Here is a 12116-nt window from a genome sequence, read left to right as displayed (position 1 = left end):
ATTTATATTTTGTCCATTGTAGGGGTTATCAACTTAATGTGTAAATATATTTCGTCTTTGATCAAATATTTTCATATTCGGGTCATTTAATTTCGTCTTTAACATAAAGCATGTAGAAGTAGGCCTGCATATTTTCTTTTTCTTTCTGTCTTTCTCTCTTTCATTCTTTCTGCTTATCTTTCCATTTTTATATATTTCATATTTCTTTATTTTGTTTTCTTTCTTTCCATTTCTTTTTTTGTTCATTTTTTGTTTTTTGTTTTTTTGTTAGTTTATGTTTTGGTTTTTTGATTCCTTCTAATCTTTATATCATTATCTATTTCAAACGTGGTTGTTTAGGCCCTCTTTTTCTCGCTCCCATATTATTGTGATAACTGTTATTTGGTCAGAATAAATTTAGACACGTCTGTTCGGATTTATATCAGCAAGGTAGGAAATAGTGTTATTTCAATGCATTGGAATAGAAATTGAATTGAATTTGATTTAGGCCATTTTTCATTTCAATTCAGTGCAGAAGTGAATCGAAATGTTTTTTTTTTCATTTGAATTCAATTAAATCCATTTCAATTCAATGTTTTTATTCTTTCATTTTAATTCAATGCATCGAATCGAAATGTATTTTTTGTTCATTTCAATTCAATTCATTGCATATAAAACATGTATTTGATTCTATCATTTCATCTGTATTGTCAGCTTATCAGTTACAATGAACTTTCTCCCTGAACTGCTTTTAGCCAAATGCCCAGTCAAATATATCAGTGTTGGTAATAAGAATTGAATTTGAATAGGCCTATGAATCGAATTCAAATGCTGTGAATTGGAATTGAATTCAAAAGCTGTGAATTGGAATTGAATTCAAATGCTGTGAATTGGAATTGAAATTGGTTAGCAGCTAATTTCAATGCATTGAATTGGAATTGAATCAAAATGATTTTATATTATAAGAAAGTGAATCTGAATTGAATTGAAATTCATTTTCTGAGTCGAAATACTAGTGAAAACTCAATACCAGTGGTTGAAAATCTAAGATGTAATTAATGAAGGCCTACAATGCATTATGGACGACGAATTGCTTTGCTCAAAGCATGAAAATTAATGAACAAAGACGAATTATATTTGTGCAAGTACTGTCCATGCAGCAGGTGAGACGATTTCAATGTGCTCTAGGACGAATTCAAATGAACATTGTATGAATCCTTTTGACCAAAATATGCATTTATTTGAACAAAGACGAAATTTAAGTTTACAAATAGACACTTCCAAATTTTAAGGACGAATTCAAACTTAACGGGATATTAAATATAACGAAAAATGAGTTAAATTAACTGAGAAAACCTATACTAATATCTGCTGTTAAAAATGATGTGATGGTTTTCAGAATTTCTGTTTAATGTTGACCAACTTTGATACTTAAATGATAGGGACACAAAGAAGATTGTTTACAAGAAAAAAAAAGCAAGAAAAAAGAAAAGAAAAATTGTGCCATCTCTTGCTTTTCTCTTTTAAAAATGCTATTATTGATATTGGGCAATCCCCGAGATCTGCATCCATAATTGAGGACACGGTGGTTCAGTGGTTACGGCCTTGGACTCATAATCTAAGAGCTTGCTCGACGTGCGTGGGTTCGAGTCCCCGTCCCACCACCGTATTGCACCCGTGGACAAGGTGCTTTGCCTTGCTTGCCTCACCCCACCCAGGTGCAATGGGAAGCTGTTAGGGGTAGTCACAGTCATTGTACTGATGAACCCTGCACCATTTCTAGGCAGCAAACGTGGTTCCGACATAGTCTAATGACGGTGGAATAAATGTAAAGCGCTTTGAGGCTGTTTACGGCAAAAAGCACTATATAAATAGTCTACATTTATTATTTAATTTTGAATTACAGGTGTCTACACATCACTCAGATCTGCATCCGAGAATTGATAGTGAGTGCTTTTCTTGTAAGTGTTTAACAGTGTGTCTGCATGTGGGGCACTCATGATGAATATGAGTGTCTCAGTGCACTCATGACAAGATGAAGCCTGCGCACATAGTCGCGCACAAGTTGATCCACATCCCAGGAGAGCGCATTGATGTGGACCCTATTTCCAGCGTGGAGTCAGCTGTTTCATTTTCCTCTCTGCTCTCCATAAGTTATTTCATTTCCTTCTCTCCTGTCTTTCAAGGTTGTCCTCATCTGTCAAACACATTTATCACCTACTGGACTTTAGTCATAAGGATGTAGTAAGGACAAGCTCCATCTACTAAACAGGTTGATGATTTATTGGGATGGGTTGCTATGTATGTCAAGTCATTACAGCTGGGATCAAGCCCACATGCCCATCCATCTGAGACATTGAATTATCATCTCAGCTGTGTGTTGATGATTATTATAGACTTGTTGTCAGTGTTGAGTTGACTGTGTTGGTGGATGGGAGGCTATTTTAATCAGGTCTTTTAGGCCAGAATAATAGTTGACTGTCTTGGTGGATAGAAGGCTATGTTAATCAGAAATACTAGTCATACTAGTCATGTTGATATATTTTATGTAATTCAGCCTTTGGGTACGAAATGTATGTTTCTAATAAACTTTGAATAATAATAACAAATGATAAAATAGCACTATAGAGATAGCTGGTGAGATGTATTATGCCATATACTGACGATAGCTGCAATATTTATTGTGCTATCTACTGAAGATCAATTATGATACTTTGTGCTATCTACTGAAGACAGCTAGTAAGGTGTATTTTGCTATCTATGAAGATATTTATGAATTGATTGTGCTATCTTCTGAAGATAGCTGTGAGATTGATTTTGCTATCTACTGAAGATAGCTGGTGAGACTTTGTACTATCTACTGAAGATAGCTGTGAGACTTATTGGGCTATCTACTGAAGATAGCTGTGAGACTTATTGTGCTATCTACTGAAGATAGCTGTGAGACTTATTGTGCTATCTACTGAAGATAGCTGTGAAACTGATTGGCCTATCTACTGAAGATAGCTGTCAAACTGATTGGGCTATCTACTGAAGATAGCTGTGAAACTGATTGGGCTATCTACTGAAGATAGCTGGTGAGACTTACTCTGTTATCTACTAAAGATAGCTGGTAAGACTTATTGTGTGTAGTGTGCTAAATGTAGAAGATAGTGGGGGAAGCATAATGTTGTGCCTTATGAAACTTAATATGCTATCTACTGAAGATAGCATTTGTAAAGCAAGTTTTCTGTGTATTGAATACAGCTTGATTGTCTACTGAAGATAGCTGTTAAACTTCAACTGTCAATATTATTTCACCTGTTCCAGGTTCAACAGAAAAAAAACTTTTGCATTTTTATTTATTTTTCACTAAATCCTTTTTAACATCATGTAATATTATTTCTTTAACATGCATAAACTCACAGAACAGCTTTGTTCACTAAATTATTGCTGTACATTTTCACAAATTTACTGACTGTGATTAATTACCCAGTCAAATAAATTGTTTAAAGAAGTTAATATCTTACTTTGTAAGTGTCTGTGAGTCCCTACGCAATTTATTTTATGTTTAAATTTCACTGAGATGTTGCCATGAATTGCAGATTGGATTGCCTCCCATTTCATCACAACACAAATTGTTATGAGTAATTGAAAGTATTTCACAGCCCTGGGCTTCTTAAAGTAACCATCAATTGTAGCCATTCATAGTGCTTTTCAAATAAATATTACAGCACATTTGATACAGACACTAGGATCCAAAACATTCTCATCTAATAGTGCACAGTTCTTTGCATTTGTGCATTCATTGAATGACCTTTGAAAATTTGGGTACAAAAGCTCATACTCTGCAACTTAAGGTCAAATTTTGCACTGTAATCGTTTAATTGAGGTTATTGGACTATGCCATTGGGATGAGGCCATTGTGGACCATAGTGAGACATTTTATGGTTCAAAATCAGTTCATTTTGTAGAACAGGTGACAAAAGAGTTACGTCATTAGCTGAAACTGTTTTTTGTCAAAATAGGTTCGTGTTGATTGGGTGTAAAAGAGCTGTAAATGTTACCTCATTATCCGAAAGTACTTTCAGTCAACATATTAGACGACATATTAGGCAACGTAAATGACTTAATGTTTTAAAATATTACCACAGTTGCTGAAATTATTTTTAATCAAAATAAGTAGACAACCTCTTAGCAACAGAGATGCCTTCATGTTTTATGGATCAGATACGGGTGTCAAAAGAGCTGTAAATGTTACCTCATTATGTTAAATTGTTTCGAGTCTAAATAAGTAGACAACTTCTTAGCAACAGAGATGACTTAACTTAGCAACCGTCTCTTTAAAAGTAAGATAAGAACATGGCGCCTTTTCTACTTTCTTTAGATGGGAACATTTATCATCTCATATGGGGTGACCTTTTTCATCTCCAAGGATTTATGACGGTGTCTCGTTAATATTACCAAGGCTTTCAGCCTATCCGTCTGTCATTATGTGTAACATATATGAATCAGCACAATGTCTATGAATTACTGATTCAGGGGATATGATGAGCTTGGTCCGGTTGCCATAAATTTTCTGAAGAAGATGTGTGTCATGTATGAATGTCAAATTTTCCTGGAATTTGTTTTCCAATGTAAATTTGCTTAAAAGAAAGCACTGCATGCATGCAAAGTAACAGTATATGCTCAACTTATTCAGTTTTTGATAAGATGTTGCTATATACCTTTACAGAACATCTGCTAGAAAATGTTACTTTAAAGGCATTTCAACCAAATTTTTTAGCTTTAAAAACATCAATTTTAGTTACCACATAACTGGTTTTTTTAAAACTAAACTTCCATAGTTTTCTAGTGTGAAGAATGTGTACACATAACTTTTAATGCATTGGTATTTTAATTCGTAAGTTTTAACATAATTTTGAGTCTTGAAATTGAAGTTGAGCTGATTCTGGCTGCAAAAGGTCTACCGGTATTGTGGAATGTCTATAGGGTGAGTGCTTCTCAGCTGCAAGTCCCTGTATAGTTGTTTAATGGTTTATGGAATGATGGGGCCATTGTGGTCAGCGACAACCTGTAAAGTGTGCTGAGGCTTGTGGATCAACGTCCAGACATTGACTATAAATCACTGCGCTTTTTTTAGTCCCACAAACTGCAAAATGCTAATGCAAATCAGGATTGCCAGATTATAACCCTTTAAATTATTTTAAATAGTTTACAATGATAAAAGGGGTGACATAGCAGGCAAGAACATGATACTTTTATCTCTGTAAGAGTTGTGCAGAATATTTTTGTTCCTTTAATAACTGAATTATGTGATGACATGCATTATGATTAACCTTTAGTCTTTGGTTGTCTCATTACCTGCTTCAGTAGGTAATATTATATGAATGATGGAAGTCACTGGTTAATCATTGATCAAGCAGGTTGTATTATAATGATCATATTGGACTTGGTCATGTTTATTTGATAACACAGTTGTACGTACAAAAATTGAAATTGAAATAGATTATTCCAGTTGAAATCAATACGCCCCCTATGGAAGACATGACCTTAATCTTCCACAGGGGGTGTAGATTTCAAATGGAGTCACCCATTTAGGTAACCCCATTTGAAATTCACATTCTCTGTGTGGGAGATTAAGGTCATGTTTTCCATCAGGGGGTATGAATTTCAACTGGAATAGCCTAATGTTGATTGCTTTGACTTGGTTATGATTCAAAGTTATCATTGTTTCTTCCTCATTTTCTTTGTGTTATATTTCATGGTTTTAATCAAAATTCTTACACCTAGATTATGTTTTAACTATAAAAATATAAATTGTTAAATCCCATAGACCTACTGAGTTTTCAAGTTGTAACACCAACCCCAGAAAAATTCTCTAGGTTATGTGGTTGCAGTTATGTTTCATATTAAATTTTATACACAAAATAGGAAACTGGGTTGCTATGAACGTGTAGAACCCCAAAGAGGATATCTGATGCTTCCCATAATGCATTTCTTCCATTTCAATTTTCTATACTGTGATATGCTTTTTAGTGCAGCTTGGGTCGATAGTGATGAAATGTAACTCAATGAACAGAAAATATGTCAATTTCTTGACTATTAAGGGGTACTACACCCCTGTGGTAAATTTGTGACTATTTTTGCATTTTTCTCAAAAAATAATAGCACACTGGTAACAAAAGTTATGTACATTATTGGGGCAAGGGATCCAATTACTACACTGAAATTTCAGTAACTCAAGACAAGCGGTTCATCCTAGCGGTACCTTATTTCTTATCATAAATAACGAACCGCTTGTCTTGGGTCACTGAAATTCCAGTGTAGTAATTGGATTCCTTGCCCCTATAATACACATAACTTTTGTTACCAGTGTGTTATTAGGTTTTGAGAAAAATGCAAAAATAGACACAAATTTATCGAGGGGTGTAGTACCCCCCTTAACCCATGTTTAGGGAGTCTATTCTCAAAATGAAAACAGGGGATTTTGTACAAAGTAAGAGGTGTCATTTGATGAAATAAAGTGTTGCAAAGTATTCTGGAAACGGCATCTTCTCTGTATGATATGATATTAATGCATATTATTGTTTGTATAATTCTTAAGTTAAAATCATTTATTGTAAATTAAGTTTGGTAGTTTTTAAATCTGTAAAGCGCATTGAGGAATCTGAGATTCACAATGCGCTATATAAATGCTGTTTTATTATTATTATTATTATTATTAGAAGTCTGTTGACCAGACATGGTGATATGTATAGGCTGATCTACATGTACTTGATTTCATTATTTTGTTTAGTATGTTTTCATGTGCATATTATTAGCTCATTATTATCTCACCTATGATATTAATGTTATCAATGTAGCTTGAATTCTTATATCTTAAAAATGATTGAAAGTAAATTTTGTTTTTACATTTGATTGTTGTAGAATCTTCTTAACAAAAATATCAATAATATTCTAGTTTTGCAACTTTGCACAAAAGGCCTACCATTATCAATAGTTCTTCACTGTATGCTGCAGTTATGGATGGCAGTTATATAGATTGCCTTCTGGTTTTAAAATTATACCCTTATTTGCTGGGATTCATTTGAATATTTTAAAAAGTAATAATAAGATTTATTGCTTCATAAGATATATAGGCATCATCTCTAAGGCTTTACTTACTGCCATTGGAACTGTTCAATTCATTATGATCCACAATCAGGGGCACAGTTCTTAAACCCCAATACATTTGTACATTCATTGAATGACCTTTGAAAATTTGGGTACCAAAAGCTCATGCTCTGCAACTTGAGGTCAAATTTTGGACTATGATTATGTAATTGAGGTTATTGGACTATGTCATTGGGATGAGGCTCTTGTGGTTCATGGTGATTGAAGTAAATATGATGAGACAGTTGCTGTCTGCAAACTAATGAAAGGATGTAAAATTAGCAATATATTGGATACTGATACTGGACATATTCATGAGCCATTTAATTGCGCACCTTCCTTTTTACATGTGTATACGCGTGAAAACATAAGTAAAATGTGTGAAATTTGTGTAAAGACTGATGCAACTAGGAAACCAAATATCGTAATAATTATAAATTTGATATTTAAAAAAAATATATACCAACAATGAAAAAAACCCGGTATCAATCAAAAACATTTAGCAGACGAGACTGCTTTGTTTGGATCATGAGCAGCACAATGTAGCTTGGAGCTATAATACTTGATGACATATATTGTTACAGATAGGGTGCATAATTTTGATCCCTCTTGCATTATCGAGCTATTCATATGTAGATCAAGAATGAAAGTACTCAAATTGTTTCAACTTGTAAGGCAGAGTCAGACGATAAGTGAGTCATGCTGGGATGTTCACACAAAATGTTGCAATCAAGTTTAATGTGGATCAATCTAGTTTTAGGTTTTTTATTTGCAGATAATGCTAGAAGTCAATCCAAACTTGGGACTGTCTTCCACAGTCCTGGACACCTTCTGCAATCTTTGACAAGTGGTGAAAATGGCACTCAATGTATGTACCACAATTTCTTGTCCTAGTGATATTATATAATAAACCAAGCAAACACAAAACATTTTCGACATCATTCGCAAAAGATAGAAAAGGTTGCCAGAAAACGTTTAAATGTCTGGTTCTATAAAGGACATATAAAGGGTATAGATTATTTTCATATCATTCAAAAACATTTTTTGATAACTTACTGCAAATATTTTAACATAATGTTATTTAAGTGTTGACAAAATATTTGGCAAAAATGTATAAAAAAAATATTTTACAATAACATTTTGAAAACATTTACAAATATTGTTGTAGCGTGTTTTCATACAAAACAGTCCAAAACATTTCCATGGCCTGTATAACCCGACATTTAATGTTATTAAAATGTTTTTTATCTAAACCAAAACCTGAAGTATTAAACATGTTTAAAACATTTTAAAAACATTTTTGTGTTTGCTGGGAAGGGAACTGTGAAAAACCTTTAAAAAAATTATTAAAAAGTTAGGCTTATTTTAATACTTACCCTCACTCGTCTGGTATTTCTTTCAAATTAACATTTAGTAAAATCGTAGTTGGGGACAAACCTTTGATAAAAATGGGATAAATAATTAAATGTTCTTTCAAGTGGAAACAATATCCTACTTGTTTTCTTAATGATTGGCAACTCAAAATTGATGATACCAAAATTGTAATGAGGTTCAGAAAAAACTATGTCAATAAGTGACATATGGATACCAGTCACACCACTACCCTCATCATCACCATCACCATCCTCATCTCCATCTTCATCATAATCTAAACATTGGTAGAATTTAATTGGGAGTTATGAATTAATGGTGCATTGCAAATGAGTTTGCATTTGAGGGGTTGGATGTATAATTTTTGAGTCACTTTACAAAATTATGACTGCTGTTTTGGTTTTTTTCATGTTCAGCCATTCACCATCAGAGGTTATTTATGAGTAGGTCTACAATGTATGCTCAGTTCATGGAATCGGTGTATATTTTTTGACTCATTCTACAAATTATGGATGCCATTCTTGTTTTGCCATCATAGGTTATTTATGAGCACATCTAGCACATTTGATGGTGGGCGGTGTATAATTTTGACTGATTCTACAAATTATGAATGCAGTTTTGATTTCTGCCAGCGTATTTTACTTATGAATGCATGTATGCACATTTTATCATGTTTTAGGGTTGGTTTATAGGAATACACTTTTTGACTCATTTTACAAATTATGTGCGAATCAATAAGGTTAACTGTGTGTGTGGGCACCTCATTTAACTTGTTTTTAAATGTATATAATAAATTTAATTAGAAATTGAGAAGTTACTCAAGTTCATAAATGTAATAAAATTATTTAATGGTTCTTAGCTGTTCTTGTTTTTCTTATATCTTTGTTTGAAATAAAGAGGGGAGAGAGAGAGACAGGCTTTCCAATTTGAATCTTCTTTGGTACATTTAAGCATTTCAAATGAAAATGGACAATTTGGCACCCCTAGACTTTTCATACAAATTTTGTCTTTATTATTTACCAAATAAGGTAATATTTGGACTTAAATAAGTCGAAAATGGTAAAAAGTCATATGTTTGCCTTATTGGTCAATAATTTAAAAAAAATAAAGACATTATTCAAAAAATGTAAACGAGTGCCTAGATTACAAAATACACCCAAAACCCAATTTGGATTTTGACTTTTTAGTTGCGTGTTTACAAAATAATGAGGCAAAAGTGTGTTTTTATGTGTGATATCCTCCCGCCCAAATTGCTGTCTTTACACCAAATCTGTGTTTAATCATTAGTTAGATTCCTCAACTAATTTCCTTTCCAAAAATGTAGGCCTACAGTTTAATTGTCCACTCTGAAGTACAAAGTAACAACGCGCGTGTATACAGCGCGTAAACAGTGCGCAGTGCTGTGTCTCTGCTGGAGGTGTGCGTGCCTTCAAAGTCAGCACAATGTGTGCGTCCGCCTCGGTACTTTGTACTTCAGAGTAGACAGACTTTTTTATATACTTTATTTATATATATCTTGTTTGAATGATGAAGAAATTACAGCACTTTTCTGAGAGTACACAAATGCATAGCCCCATACAAGCTTAGTTCCTCTCATGAGAGTTTCGTCTTATTTTTCTTGTAGCTAGAATAGGATCTATATCACCTACTCAAAATAGATTGCACAATGGATTGATATTGGCATACATGTATGTATGTACTTATCATTATTACATAAATTAGAGAAAAAAATAAAACCCAATGCTGCATAAACATCTAGACCAGGTTGTGCCTATTATGATTTCTTGCACATATTAAAAGTGCTCGCAGCTAAGTAATTGTGTGTCGTGCCTAGCAATATATATTGGTGGCTCTGATATATATTTAGGTTCTAAATGAGATTGCAAAATTGAATTTCAGCTTGTCTCACTGGCACCAAGAACAGGCGGTTCTAGAAAGAGCGAGATGTTTTAACATTTGTAGCACAACTGTTCTTGACACTATGGACCGCAATGGCCTCATCCCAATGGCATAGTTCAGTAACCTCAATTAAACAATCAGAGTGCAAAATTTGACCCCAAGTTGCAGAGTATGAGTTTTTGTACCCAAATTGTCAAAGTTCATTCAAGAAATGTACAAATGCTTTGGAGTTAAAGAACTGTTGTGCATCCTAGATGGTTGGGGAAATACATGTACAGTCTCCTTGTGACATAAAATGTTGTTTGGAGAAGTTGTAGCCATGTCAGTATATAGGAGCATACATGTATCATATGAATTTTGTGTATAGAGTTTCCTTTTTGTACATGGGGTCAAGAAAAGTGCATCATGAGTTGAAAATGTGAGAACTTGTATTTAATGCACTCACAAAAGATATATAGAACATGAAAATTCCTATAATATTCCTTGAAATATTGTGAGATTATTAGTGTCATTTTTATTATGTTAAACTGTATTTTATCTTGTATATTGATGTATTGATCTAGATGATGCCGGTGTGAGGTGCACCGACAGTCCCCCTGGGGATTTTGTCGGTGGGCCTCTCACTGGCGTTACTCTTGCCATTCTAATGTTGTTTGCTTGCAGCTGGTCTGCTGTTTTATGCATATTATTGTTTGTATAATTCTTAAGTTAAAATCATTTATTGTAAATTAAGTTTGGTAGTTTTTAAATCTGTAAAGCGCATTGAGGAATCTGAGATTCACAATGCGCTATATAAATGCTGTTTTATTATTATTATTATTATTATAATTACGGAGCCTTATCTGAATTTCACTAGGCCACTATATCCTACTCAACTTTTGTGGACCCAGGACCAATAACAGATGATTTCAAAAACTCATATGTGCCCTCACAATAAAGAACTGGAATGAGATACCAACTAACATTCAGACCATTGATTGAAGACAATAAGCAATTCGGAGAAAAGATCACAGTAACCAGAGACTAAGAGTTGCGCACTCATATACTTTTCGTCTGGTCTCACATGGGATGGTGAAAAGTATTATATAGAAGAAGAATTATAAGCTCAATATTAATGTGTTTTCAATTTACTTTAATTGATACATTAGCCCCCACCCCCTATATTTTCTAATTATATTTTGTATCAACAGAAAGAGCACAAAATGCACTTGAAATAAAGTTAAATCTCAATTTATTTTTGTGTTAAAATTGCCACTTTCAATTTGTTCCACATTTGCAACTTCAAAAACTAGGGACAACAGAACTTAGATTTGCACATAGAGTCACAGAATTTAGTCACAATTCAATTTGATCAACATGATCATATCTACAGAAGTAAAAAAACATTTGTGAAATTTGTGTAACCATATTTACTATAATTTAATAAGATGATGAATGTTAAACTTTGCAGAAGTTCTTCTAAGCAGAATCTCATACAACATGGTTCATTGATTCATTGATTCATTGATCAAACACAGTGATACCTGTGTAGTGTTTTTATCTGTACAGCCCCTCAAAATAAACTCTCACACCTATCTCAGCAAGTAGTACACTCCACCATTATGCATGACCAGCACCCACTGCTGCAGCCTGATAGGTTGATAGCACTCTAATTATAGGGGTGTATATCTTATTCAAATAGGCAAGGTCATGAAGGCTGGACTTACTATAATTATCCCACTTGATGTGGGGTC

The 12116-nt window shown here is 33.6% G+C and overlaps 1 protein-coding gene across 3 annotated transcripts in view; it reads left to right on the top strand.

Annotated features, from left to right (window-relative positions):
- Positions 1-12116, top strand: part of LOC140166172 (dihydropyrimidinase-like) — a 125523-nt gene that overhangs the window by 55219 nt on the left and 58188 nt on the right. The gene's annotated exons all lie outside the window — the stretch shown is intronic.

The sequence above is a fragment of the Amphiura filiformis genome, chromosome 12, assembly GCF_039555335.1.
Source record: "Amphiura filiformis chromosome 12, Afil_fr2py, whole genome shotgun sequence".
Classification (NCBI taxonomy): domain Eukaryota; kingdom Metazoa; phylum Echinodermata; class Ophiuroidea; order Amphilepidida; family Amphiuridae; genus Amphiura; species Amphiura filiformis.
This window is presented reverse-complemented; position numbering and strand designations above follow the sequence as displayed.